Below are 18999 nucleotides of genomic sequence, written 5' to 3' on the forward strand. Positions count from 1 at the left end.
AACCTCTCCCAGTGACATCTCTCCCAGTGAAACCTCTCCCAGTGAAACCTATCCCAGTGACATCTCTACCAGTGACAACTATCCCAGTGAAAACTCTCACAGTGACACCTCTCCCAGTGACTCCTCTCTCAGTGACTCCTCACCCAGTGACATCTCTCCCAGTGATGCCTCTCCCAGTGTCATCTCTCCTAGTGACACATCCTCCAGTGACATCTCTCCCAGTGACATCTCTCCCAGTGACATCTCTCCCAGTGACACCTCTCCCAGTGATACCTCTCCCAGTGACATCTCTCCCAGTGACTCCTCTCCCAGTGACATCTCTCCCAGTGACACCTCCCCAGTGACATCTCTCCCAGTGATATTTTTTGCAGTAACATCTCTCCCAGTGAAACATCTCCCAGTGACCCCTCTCCCAGTGACACCTCTCCCAGTGACATTTCTCCCAGTGACATCTCTCCCAGTCACATCTCTCCCAGTGACATCTTTCACAGTGACATCTCTCACAGTGACACCTCACCCAGTGACATCTCTCCCAGTGACTCCTCTCCCAGTGACATCTCTCCCAATGACACCTCCCCAGTGACATCTCTCACAGTGATATTTTTAGCAGTAACATCTCTTCCAGTGACACCTCTCCCAGTGATACCTCTCCCAGTGACATCTCTCCCAGTGACTCCTCTCCCAGTGACATCTCTCCCAGTGACACCTCCCCAGTGACATCTCTCCCAGTGATATTTTTTGCAGTAACATCTCTCCCAGTGAAACGTCTCCCAGTGACCCCTCTCCCAGAGAACCCTCTCCCAGTGACACCTCTCCCAGTGACACCTCTCCCAGTGACATTTCTCCCAGTGTCATCTCTCCCAGTGACATCTCTCCCAGTGACACCTCTCCCAGTGGCATCTCTCCCAGTGACATTTTTCCCAGTGACACCTCTCCCATTGACATCTCTCCCAGTGACATCTCTCCCAGTGACACCACTCCCGGTGACATCTCTCCCAGTGGCATCTCACCCAGTGAGATTGTAGTGTCCGTGTGTTGATAAAGACTCTGAAGACAGGAATTGGTTCATAGGTATTTAGTAAGCAAAGTCTGGGGCGGTTTCTAACGGATATGCACAATATACAGGCTTATATAGCCCGAGTGGCAATTACCGGCATTGCAGCACACCTGGGGCTCTTAAAGGCACATACACCACAATTCCTCCCCTTTTAGCTAACCAGTACATCATATTTTAAGTAATTATTAATTACATGTTATAAGCAAAATAATATACATTGCTGTAGTTAATTATTTATAAGTTAGTCTCTCAGGAGGCTTCCTGACCCGGTCCGGATAACGTCTCAGGGGTGTAATAGTTTCTGGTGGTGTAGTAGGTTCTTCTGGCAAGGCTGATTCGGCTTGAATGCCAGTGTCGGGTTCATCGGGTTCCAGTATCACCGGATCGGCGGTAGATATGGGTATCTCTACTTCATCGTAAGATGTATAGAGTTGTGGTGCAGGTTGTCCCTTTTCGGATGACTTTATGATTTGGTCAGCATGGCGCCTTATTATGCTTTCTCCGATGTCCACGGTATACATCAGTGGTCCTAGTCGTGTGCAGATAGTTCCAGGCTGCCATTTCTCGGTACGGTAGTCCCGGGCCAAAACTTGTTGACCTATCTGGAAGGTTCTAGTTGGCCTTTCATTCATGCCTTGAAACTGCCGGTTCTCCACGTCCCTTCTGATGTTGGGCTTGACCAAATCCAGCCGGCATCTTAGGTTTCTATTGAAGAACATCATGGCGGGAGTTTGGTTGGTAACCATATGTGTTGCATTCCTGTATGCGAATAAGAAGTTATCCACCTTGTGCTGAAGTTTTATGTCTTCATTACCCATGGCCTTTATGGCCTTCTTGAAGGTCTGGACAAACCTTTCAGCCAATCCATTGGTGGCGGGATGGTGTGGGGCAGACGTGTAGTGCTTAACCCCATTGTTTTTTAAGAACTTTCTGAATTCTTCGGACACAAATTGCGGTCCATTATCAGAACATATCTGTTCCGGCAGCCCATTCCTGGCAAATGTGGTCCTTAATACTGTGATGGTTTTTTCCGTGGTGGTGGAGGACATCTTTATTACCTCTGGCCACTTGGAGTGTGCATCAACCGCGATTAAGAACATTGAGTCCATAAATGGACCAGCAAAGTCGAACTGCACCCTTTGCCAGGGAGATGAGGGCCACTCCCATGGATGTGGAGGGGCTTGTGGTGGTGCGTTTTGGACTTTCTGGCATCCTAGGCAGCTCTTGGTCATTTCTTCGATGTCTCCATCGATACCTGGCCACCATACAAACGCCCTAGCTAGTTTCTTCATTTTCACTCCACCCAGATGCCCCTCGTGAAGCTCCTTTAGCACTTTATCCTGGAGTTTGGGTGGAATCACCACTCTGGATCCACACATCAAGGTTCCTCGGCACACTGACAGCTGTTCTCTTCTTTGCGAGAATGCTGGCAACAGTGGTTTGCCATGTGCTGGCCATCCCTTCACTGTTAAATCGTAGACCCGTGAGAGAGTAGGGTCATTTCTCGTCTCCCTTTCAATGGCAGAATTTGTCACTGGTAGACATTCCACTATGGTAGAGTGGAACATCTCTAGTGGGTCTACTGTAGGTGCCTCTTCTACCGTTGGCAACGGTAGGCGCGATAAACCGTCAGCATTCCCATGCTGTTTTGACCCTTTGTATTCTATGTTGTATTGGTGTGCCCCTAGAAAAAGGGACCACCTCTGTAGCCTTTGCGCTGTCATAATGGGAACACCTTTTTTAGGGTTGAATATGGAGATGAGGGGTTGATGGTCAGTCAACAAGGTAAATTTTTGTCCGTGTAGGTAATGGTTGAATTTCTTCACTCCCCATACCAGGCTGAGTGCTTCCCTGTCCATTTGGGCATAGTTACGCTCAGCTGAGTTTAATGAGCGTGACGCAAAAGCTATCGGCTGTTCTGAGCCATCAGGGAATTTATGGGATAATACTGCTCCTATGCCGTAAGGGGATGCATCGCACGCCAGTCTGATTGGCAGTGATGGGTTGTAATGAGCCAAAACTTCTTCGGATGTGATTAAGTCTTTGCATTTATGGAAGGCACGTTTACAGTCTTCGTTCCATTTCCAAATCACTCCTGTTTGTAGAAGTTCATTAAGAGGGTGTAGAAGAGTTGATAAGTTTGGTAAAAATTTATGATAGTAATTTATTAATCCCAGGAACAACCTTAATTGTGAAACATTTTCAGGTGCTGGGGCTTTTATAACCGCTTCAATTTTTTCAGGTGACTTATGCAACCCTTCATTATTAATTATGTGGCCACAATATGATATCTGATTTTGGAAAAATTCGCACTTGGGGCGATTCGCTCATAGGCCCCGTTTTTTCAGCCTAGTGAGCACCTGCTCCAAATTGGCAAGGTGCTCGTTGTCGTTTTCTCCTGTTACAAGGATGTCGTCTAGGTAGCATTGAGTCCCTGGAATCCCTTGCAGGACTTGCTCCATAGCTCTTTGCCAGATAGCTGGAGCTGATGCTACTCCAAAAACCAGTCGATTGTACTGGTACAGGCCTTCGTGTGTGTTTATCGTGAGATACTTTTTAGAGGCCTCCTCAACCTCCATCTGTAGATATGCCTGTGCCAAGTCAATTTTGGTGAAACATTTCTGATGCGCTATCAATTACTCATAAAAGACTGAGAATTAAGAGAGTAACTAAAGGCTTTTATTAACAAAAGAATGAAGGTCTGCCTCGAGTGGTCGACCGGTCCAGAAATACAAAGGGCTGGGGAGCAGTCACCTTTATACTAGGACTTGTGGGAGGAGTCAGCCGAGGCATGTCCAGGCATGTACACAGTGGAATACAAACAGTGGTTTACCACATTCACCCCTTGTTTAAAATTGAGTCCGGCGGGGTGAAGTGTATTAAAAGTTAGTGTATTGGAGTCTCTCCGGAGGTCTTGTCTGCCGCTGTGATCGGCGTGGTGACAGCAGGGGTAGTGGAGCTTCCGGCGTCGAGTCCTGCGTGGGCTGTGGCACAGGCGTGTCGTCCTCGTAGATGTCGAGCGGGTCGCGGGGCCCAGGCCTGCCGTCTGCTGGGGCTGGATATCGGATCGTGGGGGGGGGTGGTAGTGAGTAGTGGGTTACTGCGGCCCCCGAGGGTGCAAGGTCTCTTATGGAGAATGTGTCCTCCCGCCCGTCCGGGTATGCAATGTAAGCATACTGGGGGTTGGCGTGGAGGAGGTCGACCCTCTCGACCAGGGGGTCCGTTTTATGGGTCCTCACATGCCTTCTCAGTAGGACCAGCCCTGGGGACGTCAGCCATGGCGGTAGCGATGTCCCCAATGTAGACTTCCTTGGGAAGACAAACATTTTCTCATGAGGGGTGGCGTTAGTGGCAGTGCAGAGCAGTGACCGAATAGAGTGGAGCGCATCGGGGAGCACATCCTGCCAGCGGGAGGTTGGAAGGCCCCTAGACTTTAAGGCTAGCAGGGCAGCCTTCCAAACTGTCGCATTTTCTCTTTCCACCTGTCCGTTCCCCCGGGGGTTGTAACTGGTGGTCCTGCTTGTGGCAATACCCCTAGTTAGCAGGTACTGACGGAGTTCGTCGCTCATAAACGATGAGCCCCGGTCGCTATGGATATAGCTGGGGAAACCGAACAGGGTGAAGAGGTCGTTCAGACATTTAATGACCGTGGCACTGGTCATGTCCGGGCAGGGGATGGTGAACGGGAAACGGGAGTACTCATCAATAATATTGAGGAAGTACACATTGCGGTCGGAGGAGGGGAGAGGCCCTTTAAAATCAACGCTCAGGTGCTCGAAGGGGCGAGTGGCTTTTATCAGGTGGGCCCTGTCTGGTCTATAAAAGTGCGGTTTGCACTCAGCGCAGACTTGGCAGTTCCTGGTCATGGTCCTGACCTCCTCAATAGAGTAAGGCAGGTTGTGGGCCTTGATGAAGTGGAAGAACCTGGTGACCCCCCCCGGGTGGCAGAGGTCATTGTGGTGGGCCCGCAGTCTATCGATCTGCGCGCTGGCGCAGGTGCCACGCGATAGCGCATCCGGGGGTTCATTGAGCTTCCCGGGCCGGTACAAGAACTCGTAATTGTAGGTGGAAAGTTCGATTCTCCACCTCAAGATCTTGTCATTTTTGATTTTGCCCCTCTGCTTGTTGTTAAACATGAAAGCAATTGAACGTTGGTCAGTGAGCAGGGTAAATCGTTTTCCGGCCAGGTAGTGCCTCCAATGACGCACAGCCTCCACAATCGCCTGGGCCTCCTTCTCAACAGCGGAGTGTCTGGTCTCCGGGCCTTGGAGGGTTCATGAAAAGAAGGCCATGGGTCTCCCCGCCTGATTGAGGGTAGCGGCCAGGGCAAAGTCGGACGTGTCGCTTTCCACCTGGAAGGGGATGGATTCGTCCACTGCATGCATGGTGGCTTTGGCAATGTCTTCCTTGATACGGTGGAAGGCTAAGCGGGCCTCTGCCGTCAAGGGAAAAGAGGTGGACTTGATCAGCGGATGGGCCTTGTCCGCATAGTAGGGGACCCACTGGGCATAATAGGAGAAAAACCCTAGGCACCTCTTCAGGGCCTTGAGGCAGTGGGGCAGTGGGAGTTCCATAAGGGGACGCATCCGGTCGGGGTCGGGGCCGATGACTCCGTGTTCCACAACACAGCCAAGGATGGTGAGGCGGTTTGTGCGGAATATGCACTTCTCCTTGTTATATGTCAGGTTCAGGAGTTGGGCGGTGCGGAGGAATTTTTCGAGGTTTGCGTCATGGTCCTGCAAGTCATGGCCGCAGATGGTCACATTGTCCAGATATGGGAAAGTGGCCTGCAACGCATTTTGATCTACCATCCGGTCCATCTCCCTTTGGAAGACGGAGACCCCGTTGGTGACGCCAAAGGGAACCCTAAGGAAGTGGTAGAGGCGGCCGTTTGCCTCAAAGGCAGTATACTGGCAGTCCTCAGGGCGGATAGGGAGCTGGTGGTACGCTGATTTCAGGTCAATGGTCGAGAAGACGCGGTACTGAGCGATCTGGTTGACCATATCAGCTATACGGGGGAGTGGGTAGGCGTCCAGCAGGGTGTAGCGATTTATTGTCTGGCTGTAGTCGATGACCAGGCGCTGCTTCTCGCCGGTCTTAACGACCACAACCTGGGCTCGCCAGGGGCTGGTGCTGCCCTCAATAATCCCTTCCTTCAGGAGCCGCTCCACTTCGGTTTTAATGAAAACCCTGTCCCCGGCACTGTATCGCCTGCTCTTTGTGGCGATGGGCTTACAGTCGGGGGTGAGGTTAGCAAACAGTGGGGGGGGGGGGGACTCTGAGTGTGGAGAGGTTGCACCTGGTGCGCGGCGGGCAATTTGGGAGCTGCTGGCTGCGGACTGTGAGTGGGGGTAGTGGTCCACCGTATGCCATCGTAACACTTTTAAGGTGGCACTGAAAATCTAACCCCAGCAGGACGGCAGCGCAGAGGTCGGGCAGGACCAGAAGTTTAAAATGATCGTACACGGTCCCGTCTACTACGAGTGTCACTACGCAGTAGCCGCCGATGTCCGCCGACTGGGACTCGGAGGCCATAGAAATCCGCAGGTGCGCAGGCAGGACTGGGAGAGAGCAACGCCGCACCGTGTCGGGGTGGATGAAGCTCTCCGTGCTCCCAGAGTCAAAAAGGCAGATTGTATCGTGGCCATTTACCTTAATGTCCATTGTGGAACTGGCCAGCTGGTGCGGTCTCACTTGGTCCAGTGTAACGGATGCCAGCGTAAGGGTCGGTGTGTCGCTGCGGGTATCAGATGAGGCGGTGTTGGGGGCCTGCTGCGTTCCGGCTGTCGTCCAAGATGGCGGCGTCCATGATCCCCATGTGGCTGGAGGCGTCCAAAATGGCTGCTGTACCGGTGGTTCGCACATGGCCGGGGAGGCCCAAGATGGCGGCCCGCATGGCCCACACGCAGCGCTGCTGGGGTTCGGGGTGGCTTTGGCCCTGCAGATGTTAGCGTAGTGTCCCTTCTTCCCACAGCCCGAGCAGATCGCGTTTTTCACCGGGCAGCGCGCTCTGGGGTGTTTTGCCTGGCCACAGAAGCAGCATTTCTGGCCTTGGGGCACTGCTGCGGTAGTTGGGCCATTGCTGGGGTGTGGCTGGGGTGGCACGGCGCTATGAGGTGGTCCTACCATGTCCCAGGCTGTCATTCCCCGCGGCGTCCACGGTGCAGAAGAGTAGGCATCCATGCCCCGGTAGGCTGCATCCAATGATAGTGCGAGTTCAGAGGCCTTGTTGAGGTCGAGGTCACTCTGCTCCAACAGTCGCTGTCGGGTGTAATTGGATCTGTGGCCCGCTACAAAAGCGTCCCGGATAAGTTCCTCTGTGTACATGGCGGCCTTTACATCCTTACAACCACAGGCCCGGCCAAGCACAGACAGTGCCTGAAGGTATTCCACGGTCGAATCCCCAGGTTGTTGTTTACGACTCCCCAGAAGGTGCCTGGCGTACACTTCGTTCACTGGGCGTGTGTACTGGTCCTTGAGGAGCTTGATAGCGTCCGCGTACGAGGTCGCGTCTTGGATGACCGAGTACACTCGGTGGTTCACTTTGGAGGTCAGGACATCCAGTTTGTCCTCGTCCGATTTGATTGCTGCGGAGGCGGTCAGGAATTTTTCGAAACACTTAAGCCAGTGAGTAAACTTGGTGGATGAGTCCGCCTCCCGATGATCTAAGTCCAGGCATGCTGGTGTGAGGATCTTCTCCATTATAAAAATTTTGTTAATAAAATTGATGCGCTATCAATTACTCATAAAAGACTGAGAATTAAGAGAGTAACTAAGGGCTTTTATTAACAAAAGAATGAAGGTCTGCTTCGAGTGGTCGACCGGTCCAGAAATACAAAGGGCTGGGGAGCAGTCACCTTTATACTAGGACTTGTGGGAGGAGTCAGCCGAGGCATGTCCAGGCATGTACACAGTGGAATACAAACAGTGGTTTACCACAGTTTTCCTCCGGATAGTGAGGCGAAAATATCTTCTATCCTCGGAAGAGGATACTGTACTGTGTGAAGGACCGGGTTTACAGTCACCTTGAAGTCAGCACAGATGCGAATTTTTCTCTGTTCTTCAGATTTATCTTTATTCAATGCTTTTTTCATGACTGGAACGATGGGTGTTGCCCATTCGCTCCAATCTATTTTGGATAATATGCCTGCTTTTTCCAAATTCTCCAGCTCTGCCTCAACTGCTGGACGTATTGCGTATGGCACCGGTCTTGCCTTAAAAAATTTGGGAATTGCTGCATCTTCCACTTTTATTGAGGTGGTGATGCCTTTCAAGGTTCCTAGTTTCTCTTGAAACACTTCTTTGGCGTTGGCCAAGATGTCTTTTAATCGTTCAGGTATGATGTCATCATTGTTTTTTTCCTTACTGGTCACCGTCAGTGCCTGAATGGAGTGCCAGTCTAAACGTATCTTCCTGATCCATTCACGTCCCAACAACGGTGGACCACCATCTTGTAGAATGTATAAATACAACTTTTGTATTTCTTTGCCGTTGTATACAACAGGCACCCTTATTTTTCCTTTGGGGTATACTTTCTGCCCCGTATATGTTTTTAAGAAAATACCTCTTTTAGAGGTATATGCGAAAATAGCCTCTCGTAATCCCGCCGATTTATTACGGTTAGAGCTGATCCTGTATCTAGCTCCATTTTAACTGGGGACCCTGCTATTGTGAGAGTAACCCAAATGGTTTGGTAATCATCTTTGGCAAGTACATTATGTAATTTGAGACAGCTTAGTCTCTTGTTTTCGAAGTCGCTATCGCTCTTCTGGTCTTCGGAGCTACTGTCCGACATCATTTGTACCTTCCTGTAATTTTCTTTATTGATTTTTTTTTCTGTCAGTGGATTTATTTTGTCCAGATCGGCATACCTGTGCAATGTGTCCAATCTTTCCGCATTGCCTGAATGCTTTGTCCTTGAACCAGCAGTCCCTCTGGCTATGGGTGGATCTGCCGCAGCGATAACATCTTTCAAAACCCTGTGTCATTTCATGGGTGCCGAAGTCCTGTGTCTTTTGTTGTATCTCTGCAGCTCCTTTTGCTGCTGCTTCGTATGATACAGCCATATTGAAAGCTTTGTCCAATGTTAAATCTTTTTCAGAAAGCAGTCTTTTTTGTGTTCCTTCACTTAAGTGACCACAAATGAATTTGTCTCGAAGATAATCTGATAGTCGTGCCCCGAATTGGCAGTACTTTGATAGCTTTCTTAATTCGGTTAGGTAATCAGCGTTACTTTCATTCTTGTGTTGATTTCTCTTGAAGAACTTGAATCGTTCCGTTATCAGCAACGGTGTTGGGTTTAAGTGCTCCTGCAGGGTATCAACAATTTCTTTAAAATTCTTGTCCTTTGGTTTGGCTGGAGTGATTAAATTTCGTAACAGCCTTTATGTCTTTGCGCCCATTAAGTTCAGAAGTACTGAAGCTTCTTTTTCATCTTCTATTCCATTTGCAGTGCAATATACCTCTACTCTTTCCACGTATGTGGTCCAATCCTCTATTTCGCTATCAAAAGCATCAATATTGCCAGACTTAGGCATTTCAGAAAAGATATGGTGCTTCCCGCGCTTATTTTTTCTTTTCTGTAGCAAAGGTATGGCGCTTCCCGTGCTTTCCCGCCGCTGCTGCCGATAACAACGCTGTTTACTGCGGTTTCCGTTCTTTTTTTTAAAATTTACTGTTGGAGACTCGTTCCCGCCGGCCGTCTCCCGAGTGCTCCCTCCCAGTCCGTTATTGCTTGCCTCCGATTTCGCTGCCTGTCTCAGCTGTAGAGCCAGCCGCTGGAGCCCCAGCCTGATGCCCAGGAAGGATTAGCGCAGTACCTGCCACCAGCTTGGCCAGCTGGTGAAACCACAGCTTCTCTCACTTCCTTGAGTCTTCTGGACGCCCGAGGAATCGATGTCCTTGAGGTGCTGCCGAATTGCAGGTAAGTCCGTTTCCACTTCGTCGCCACTGTAGTGTCCGTGTGTTGATAAAGACACTGAAGACAGGAGTTGGTTCATAGGTATTTACTAAGCAAAGTCTGGGGGGGGAGGGTTCTAATGGATATACACAATATACAGGCTTATATAGCCTGAGTGGCAATTACCGGCATTACAGCACACCTGGAGCTCTTAAAGGCACATACACCACAGAGATCTTTCCCAGTGACATCTCTCCCAGTGAAATCCCACCCAGTGACATCTTTTCAGTAACACCTCTCCCAATGAAATCTCTCCCAGTGACATGTCTCCCAGTAGCATCTCTCCCAGTGACATCTTTCCCAGTGATATCTTTCCCAGTGACATCTCATCCAGTGACATCTCTCCCAGTGACTTCGTAGAGCAAGTTATTATCTTAATGGCAAGAAACTGGAAAGTACTGAAGTAAAAAGGTATCTGGGGGTCCTGGTGCACGGAACTCAAAAGGTTAGTATGCAGGTGCAGCAAGTGATTAAGAAGGCCAATGGAATGTTGGCTTTCATTGCTAGGGGGATAGAATATAAAAATAGGGAGGTATTGCTTCAGTTGTACAAGGTATTGGTGAGACCGCATCTGGAATACTGCGTACAGTTTTGGTGTCCATACTTAAGAAAGGACATACTTGCTCTCGAGTCAGTACAAATAAGGTTCACTCGGTTAATCCCGGGGATGAGGGGGTGGACATATGAGGAGAGGTTGAGTAGATTGGGACTCTACTCATTGGAGTTCAGAAGAATGAGAGGCGATCTTATTGAAAGATATAAGATTGTGAAGGGGTTGGATCGGGTGGATGCGGGGAGGATGTTCCCGATGATGGGTGAAACTAGAACTAGGGGGCATAGTCTTAGAATAAGGGGCTGCTCTTTCAAAACTGAGATGAGGAGGAACTACTTCACTCAGAGGGTGGTAGGTCCATGGAATATAAGAACATAAGAACATAAGAAATAGGAGCAGGAGTAGGCCAATCGGCCCCTCGAGCCTGCTCCGCCATTCAATAAGATCATGGCTGATCTGATCCTAACCGCCAATGCACTATCACAGAACCATCTCCTGAATCTAACAGAATTAGACACACAAAATAGGAGCAGGATCAGGCTACACGGCCCCTGGGCCCGCTCCGCTACCCACAGGGCCATGACCGATCCGAACCTAGACTCATGTCTAAATTCTTGCCCGCTCCCCATAACCCTTAATTCCCTTTACTTCTAGGAAACTGTCTATTTCTGTTTTAAATTTATGTAATGATGTAGCTTCTACAGCTTTTTGGGGCAGCATATTCCATGGACCTACCACCCTCTGAGTGAAGTAGTTCCTCCTCATCTCAGTTTTGAACGAGCAGCCCCTTATTCTAAGACTATGCCCCCAGTTCTAGTTTCACCCATCATCGGGAACATCCTCCTCGCATCCACCCGATCCAACCCCTTCACAATCTTATATGTTTCAATAAGATCGCCTCTCATTCTTCTGAACTCCAATGAGTAGAGTCCCAATCTACTCAACCTCTCCTCATATGTCCGTCCCCTCATCCCCGGGATTAACCGAGTGAACCTTCTTTGTACTGACTCGAGAGCAAGTATGTCCTTTCTTAAGTATGGACACCAAAACTGTACGCAGTATTCCAGGTGAGGTCTCACCAATACCTTGTACAACTGAAGCAATACCTCCCTATTTTTATATTCTATCCCCCTAGTAATGAAAGCCAACATTCCATTGGCCTTCTTCATCACTTGCTGCACCTGCATACTAACCTTTTGAGTTTCGTGCACCAGGACCCCCAGATCCCTTTGCACTTCAGTACTTTCCAGTTTCTTGCCATTAAGATAATAACTTGCTCTACGATTTTTCCTACCAAAGTGCATAACCTCACACTTTCCAGTGTTGTATTCCATCTGCCAAATCTCTGCCCACTTACTTAGCCTGTCTATGTGCCTTGCAGGTTTTTTATGTCTTCATCACTCACTACTTTTCCTCCCATCTTAGTATCATCTGCAAACTTTGATATGTTACACTCGGTCCCCTCCTCCAAATCGTTAATATAGATTGTAAAGAGTTGGGGACCCAGCAAGGACCCCTGCGGAACACCACTAGTTACTGATTGCCAGTCTGAGAATGAATCATTTATCCCAACTCTCTGCCTTCTGTTAGATAGCCAATCCTCTATCCATGCCAGAATATTACCCCCATCCCGTGATTTTTTATCTTAAGCAATAATCTTCTGTGTGGCACCTTGACAAATGCCTTTTGGAAGTCTAAATACACTACATCCACTGGTTCCCCTTTATCCACCCTATATGTTACTTCCTCAAAGAACTCCAGCAAATTTGTCAAACATGACTTCCCCTTCATAAAACCATGCTGACTTTGTCCTATTAAATTATGATTATCCAAATGTCCTGTTACTGTCTCCTTAATAATGGACTCCAAAATTTTACCTACCACAGATGTTAGGCTAACCGGTCTATAGTTTCCAGCCTTCTGTCTACTGCCCTTTTTAAATAAGGGTGTTACATTAGCAGTTTTCCAGTCTGCCGGGACCTTTGCCGAGTCCAGCGAGTTTTGGAAAATTATTACCAATGCATCCACATTCCCTACCGCCACTTCCCTCAAGACCCTAGGATGTAAGCCATCAGGTCCAGGTGATTTATCCGCCTTGAGTCCCATTATTTTACCGAGTACCACTTCCTTAGTGATTTTGATCGTGCTAAGCTCCTCCCCCCCTTTAGCCCCCTGTTTGTCCAGTGTTGGGATATTCTTAGTGTCTACTACTGTAAAGACTGATACAAAATATTCATTCAGTGTTTTTGCCATCTCCATATTTCCCACCATTAATTTCCCGGTCTCATCCTCTAAGGGACCAACATTTACTTTAGCCACCTTTATCTTTTTATATAACTATAAAAACTCTTACTATCTGTTTTTATATTTTTTGCTAATTTACTTTCATAATCTATCTTCCCTTTCTTAATCAAGCTTTTTGTTATTTTTTGCTGTCTTTTAAAGTTTTCCCAATCCTCTATCCTCCCACTAGATTTGGCTACCTTATATGCCCTTGTTTTTAGTCGAATACTATCCTTAATTTCTTTACTTAGCCACGGATGGCTGTCTTTTCTTTTACACCCTTTTCTTCTCAGTGGAATATATATATATATATTTTTTTATGCTGCCCCAAAAAGCTGTAGAAGCTACATCATTACATAAATTTAAAACAGAAATAGACAGTTTCCTAGAAGTAAAGGGAATTAAGGGTTACGGGGAGCGGGCAGGAATTTGGACATGAGTCTAGGTTCGGATCGGTCATGGCCCTGTGGGTAGTGGAGCGGGACGAGGGGCCGTGTAGCCTGATCCTGCTCCTATTTCATGTGTATAATTCTGTTAGATTCAGGAGATGGTTCTGTGATAGTGGATTGGCGGTTAGGATCAGATCAGCCATGATCTTATTGAATGGCGGAGCAGGCTCGAGGGGCCGATTGGCCTACTCCTGCTCCAATTTCTTATGTTCTTATGTTCTTATGTTCCCAGTGATACCTCTCCCAGTGAAATCTCTCCCAGTGACATCTATCCCAGTGACATCTCTCACAATGACACCTCTCCCAGTGAAATCTCTCCAAGTGATATCTCTCCCAGTGACACCATTCCCAGTGACACATCTCCCAATGACACCTCCCCAGTGAAATCTCCTCCAGTGAAATCTCTCCTAATGCCATCTCTCACATTGACTCCTCTCCAAGTGAAAACTCTCCCAGTGACATCTCTCTCGATGATTTCACTCCAAGTGACATCTCTCCCAGTGACATCTCTCCCAGTGAAACCTCTCCCAGTGATATCAATACCAGTGACATCTCTCCCAGTGAAACCTCTCCCAGTGCCACCTCTCCAAGTGACTCCTCTCTCAGTGACTCCTCACCCAGTGACATCTCTCCCAGTGATGCCTCTCCCAGTGACATCTCTCCCAGTGACACGTCCTCCAGTGACATCTCTCCCTTTGACATCTCTCCCAGTGACATCTCTCCCAGTGACACCTCTCCCAGTGATACCTCTCCCAGTCACATCTCTCCCAGTGACTCCTCTCCCAGTGACATCTCTCCCAGTGACACCTCCCCAGTGACATCTCTCCCAGTGATATATTTCGCAGTAACATCTCTCCCAGTGAAACCACTCCCAGTGACACCACTCCCAGTGACATTTCTCCCAGTGACATCTCTCCCAGTGACATCTCTCCCAGTGACATCTTTCACAGTGACATCTCTCACAGTGACACCTCACCCAGTGACATCTCGCCCAGTGATTCCTCTCCCAGTGACAACTCTCCCAGTGACACCTCCCCAGTGACATCTCTCCCAGTGATATTTTATGCAGAAACATCTCTTCCAGTGAAACTTCTCCCAGAGACTCCTCTCCCAGTGACACCTCTCCCAGTGACACCTCTCCCAGTGACATTACTCCCAGTGACATCTCTCCCAGTGACATCTCTCCCAGTGACATCTTTCACAGAGACATCTCTCACAGTGACACCTCACCCAGGGAAATCACTCCCAGTGACTCCTCTCCCAGTGACATCTCTCCCAGTGATATTTTTCACAGTAACATCTCTTCCAGTGACACCTCTCCCAGAGAATCCTCTCCCAGTGACACCTCTCCCAGTGACATCTCTCCCAGTGACATCTCTCCCAGTGACATCTCTCCCAGTGACATCTCTCCCAGTGACATCTTTCCCAGGGATATCTCTCCCAGTGACACCTCTTCTGGAGACATCTCTCCCAGTGACATTGTTCCCAGTGAAACCACACCCAATGACATCTCTCCCAGTGACACATCTCCCATTGACATCTCTGCCAGTGACATCTCTCCCAGTGACACCTCTCCCAGTGACATCTCTCCCAGTAGCATCTCTTCCAGTGACATCTTTCCCAGTGTTATCTTTCCCAGTGACATCTCATCCAGTTACTTCTCACCCAGTGACTACTTTCCCAGTGATACCTCTCCCAGTGAAATCTCTCCAAGTGACATCTATCCCAGTTACATCTCTGACAGTGACACCTCTCCCAGTGACATCTCTCCAAGTGATATCTCTCCCAGTGACACCTTTCCCAGTGACACATCTCCCAATGACACCTCCCCAGTGAAACCTCATCCAGTGAAATCTCTCGCAATGTCATCTCTCACATTGACTCCTCAACAGTTGAAAACTCTCCCAGTGCCATCTCTCTCGATGATTTCACTCCAAGTGACATTTCTCCCAATGACACCTCTCCCAGTGAAACCTCTCCCAGTGACATCTCTCCCAGTGACATCTCTCCCAGTGAAACATCTCCCAGTGAAATCTCTACCAGTGACAACACTCCCAGTGAAACCTCTCCCAGTGACACCTCTCCCAGTGACTCCTCTCTCAGTGACTCCTCACCCAGTGACATCTCTCCCAGTGATGCATTACCCAGTGACATCTCTCCCAGTGACACGTCCCCAGTGCTATCTCTCCCAGTGACATCTCTCCCAGTGACATCTCTCCCAGTGCAACCTCTCCCAGTGACATCTCTACCAGTGACAACTCTCCCAGTGAAACCTCTCCCAGTGACACCTCTCCCAGTGACTCATCTCTCAGTGACTCCTCTCCCAGTGATATCTCTCCCAGTGACACATCCCCCAGTGCTATCTCTCCCAGTGACATCTCTCAAAGTGACACCGCTCCGTTGGAATTTGCTCCCAGTGACACCTCTCCCAGTGACACCTCTCCCAGAGACATCTCTCCCAGTGACATCTCTCCCGATGACATCTCTCCCAGTGACATCTATGGCAGTGACATCTCTCCCAGTGACATCTCTCCCAGTGACACCTCTCCCAGTGAACCCTCTCCCAGTGACATCTCTGCCAGTGACATCACTCCCAGTGACTTCTGTCCCAGTGACATCTTTCGCAGTGACATCTCTCCCAGTGATGCCTCTCCCAGTGACAGCTCTCCCAGTGACATGTCCTCCAGTGACATCTCTCCCAGTGACATCTCTCCCAGTGACGTCTCTCCCAGTGATACCTCTCCCAGTGATAACTCTCCCAGTGACATCTCTCCCAGTGACTCCTCTCCCAGTGACATCTCTCCCAGTGACACCTCCACAGTGATATCTCTCCCAGTGATATTTTTCACAGTAACATCTCTCCCAGTGAAACCTCTCCCAGTGACACCTCTCCCAGTGACACCACTCCCAGTGACATTTCTCCCAGTGACATCTCTCCCAGTGACATCTCTCCCAGTGACGTCTTTCAATGTGGCATCTCTCACAGTGACATCTCACCCAGTGACCTCTCTCCCAGTGACTCCTCTCCCAGTGACATCTCTCCAAATGACACCTCCCCAGTGACATCTCTCCCAGTGACATTTTTCACAGTAACATCTCTTCCAGTGATACCTCTACCAGTGACGCCTCTCCCAGTGACACCTCTCCCAGTGACATTTTTCCCAGTGACATCTCTCCCAGTGACATCTCTCCCAGTGACATCTTTCACAGTGACATCTCTCACAGTGGTACCTCACCCAGTTACATCTCTCCCAGTGACTCCTCTCCCAGTGATATCTCTCCCGGTGACACATCCACAGTGACATCTGTCCCAGTGATATTTTTCACAGTAACATCTCTTCCAGTGACACCTCTCCCAGAGACTCTTCTCCCAGTGACACCTCTCCCACTGACACCTCTCCCAGTGACTTCTCTCCAAGTGACATCTCTCCCAGTGACATCTCTCCCAGTGACACCTCTCCCAGAGACTTCTCTCCCAGTGACACCTCTCCCAGTGAAACCACACCCAATGACATCTCTCCCAGTGACTTCTCTCCCAGTGAGATATTTCCCCGCGACATCTCTCCCAGTGAAATCCCTCCCACTGACATCTTTTCAGTAACACCTCTCCCAATGAAACCTCACCTAGTGACATATTTCCCAGTGACACGTTCCCATTGACATCTCTCCCAGTGACATCTCTCCCATTGACACCTCTCCCAGTGACATCTCTCCCAGTAGCATCTCTCCCAGTGACATCCTTCCCAGTGATATCTTTCCCAGTGACATCTCATCCAGTGACTTCACTCCCAGTGACTACTTTCCCAGTGATACCTCTCCAAGTGATTTCTCTCCCAGTGACACCTTTCCCAGTGACACATCTCCCAATGACACCTCCCCAGTGGAATCTCATCCAGTGAAATCTCTCCCAATGTCATCTCTCGCATTGACTCCTCTCCAAGTGAAAACTCTCCCAGTGCCATCTCTCTCGATGATTTCACTCCAAGTGACATTTCTCCCAATGACACCTCTCCCAGTGAAACCTCTCCCAGTGACATCTCTCACAGTGACATCTCTCCCAGTGAAGCCTCTCCCAATGACATCTCTACCAGTGACAACTCTCCCAGTGAAACCTCTCCCAGTGACACCTCTCCCAGTGACATCTATCCCAGTGACATCTCTCCCAATGACATCTCTCACAGTGACATCTCTCACAGTGATACCTCTCCTTGTGACACCTCTCCCAGTGGCACCTCTCCCAGTGACATTTCTCCCAGTGACATCTCTCCCAGTGACATCTTTCACAGTGACATCTCACACAGTGACACCTCACCCAGTGACATCTCTCCCAGTGACTCCTCTCCCAGTGACATCTCTCCCAATGACAACTCCCCATTGACAGCTCTCCCAGTGATATTTTTCGCAGTAACATCTCTTCCAGTGACACCTCTCCCAGAGACTCCTCTCCCAGTGACACCTCTCCCAGTGACACCTCTCCCAGTGACATTTCTCCCATTGACATCTCTCCCAGTGACATCTCTCCCAGTGACATATTTCACAATGACATCTCTCACAGTGACACCTCTCCGAGTGACTCCACTCCTAGTGACACCTCTCCCAGTGCCACCTCTCCCAGTGACATTTCTCCCAGTGACATCTCTCCCAGTGACATCTCTCCCAGTGACATCTTTCACAGTGACATCTCTCACAGTGACACCTCACCCAGTGACATCTCTCCCAGTGACACCTTTCCCAGTGACACAGCTCCCAATGACACCTCACCAGTGAAATCTCCTCCAGTGAAATCTCTCCCAATGCCATCTCCAATATTGACTCCTCTCCAAGTGAAAACTCTCCCAGTGCCATCACTCTCGATGATTTCACTCCAAGTGACATCTCTCCCAGTGACATTTCTCCCACTGAAACCTCTCTCAGTGACTCCTCACCCAGTGACATCTCTCCCAGTGATGCCGCTCCCAGTGACATCTCTCCGAGTGACACGTCCTCCAGGGACATCTCTCCTAGTGACATCTCTCCCAGTGACTTCTCTCCCAGTGACACCTCCCGTTTCATCTCTCCCAGTGATATTTTTCACATTAACATCTCTCCCATTGAAACCTCTCCCAGGGAAACCTCTCCCAGTGACATCTCTCCCAGTGACATTTCTCCCAGTGACATCTCTCCCAGTGACATCTCTCCCAGTGACACCTCTCCCAGTGACATCTCTCCCAGTAGCATCTCTTCCAGTGACATCTTTCCCAGTGTTATCTTTCCCAGTGACATCTCATCCAGTTACTTCTCACCCAGTGACTACTTTCCCAGTGATACCTCTCCCAGTGAAATCTCTCCAAGTGACATCTATCCCAGTTACATCTCTGACAGTGACACCTCTCCCAGTGACATCTCTCCAAGTGATATCTCTCCCAGTGACACCTTTCCCAGTGACACATCTCCCAATGACACCTCCCCAGTGAAAACTCATCCAGTGAAATCTCTCCCAATGTCATCTCTCACATTGACTCCTCAACAGTTGAAAACTCTCCCAGTGCCATCTCTCTCGATGATTTCACTCCAAGTGACATTTCTCCCAATGACACCTCTCCCAGTGAAACATCTCCCAGTGACATCTCTCCCAGTGACATCTCTCCCAGTGAAACATCTCCCAGTGAAATCTCTACCAGTGACAACACTCCCAGTGAAACCTCTCCCAGTGACACCT

The sequence above is a fragment of the Somniosus microcephalus genome, chromosome 13 (genome assembly GCF_052327205.1).
Source record: "Somniosus microcephalus isolate GS21.2 chromosome 13, FLI_Smic_1.0, whole genome shotgun sequence".
In the NCBI taxonomy this organism is placed as follows: Eukaryota; Metazoa; Chordata; class Chondrichthyes; order Squaliformes; family Somniosidae; genus Somniosus; species Somniosus microcephalus.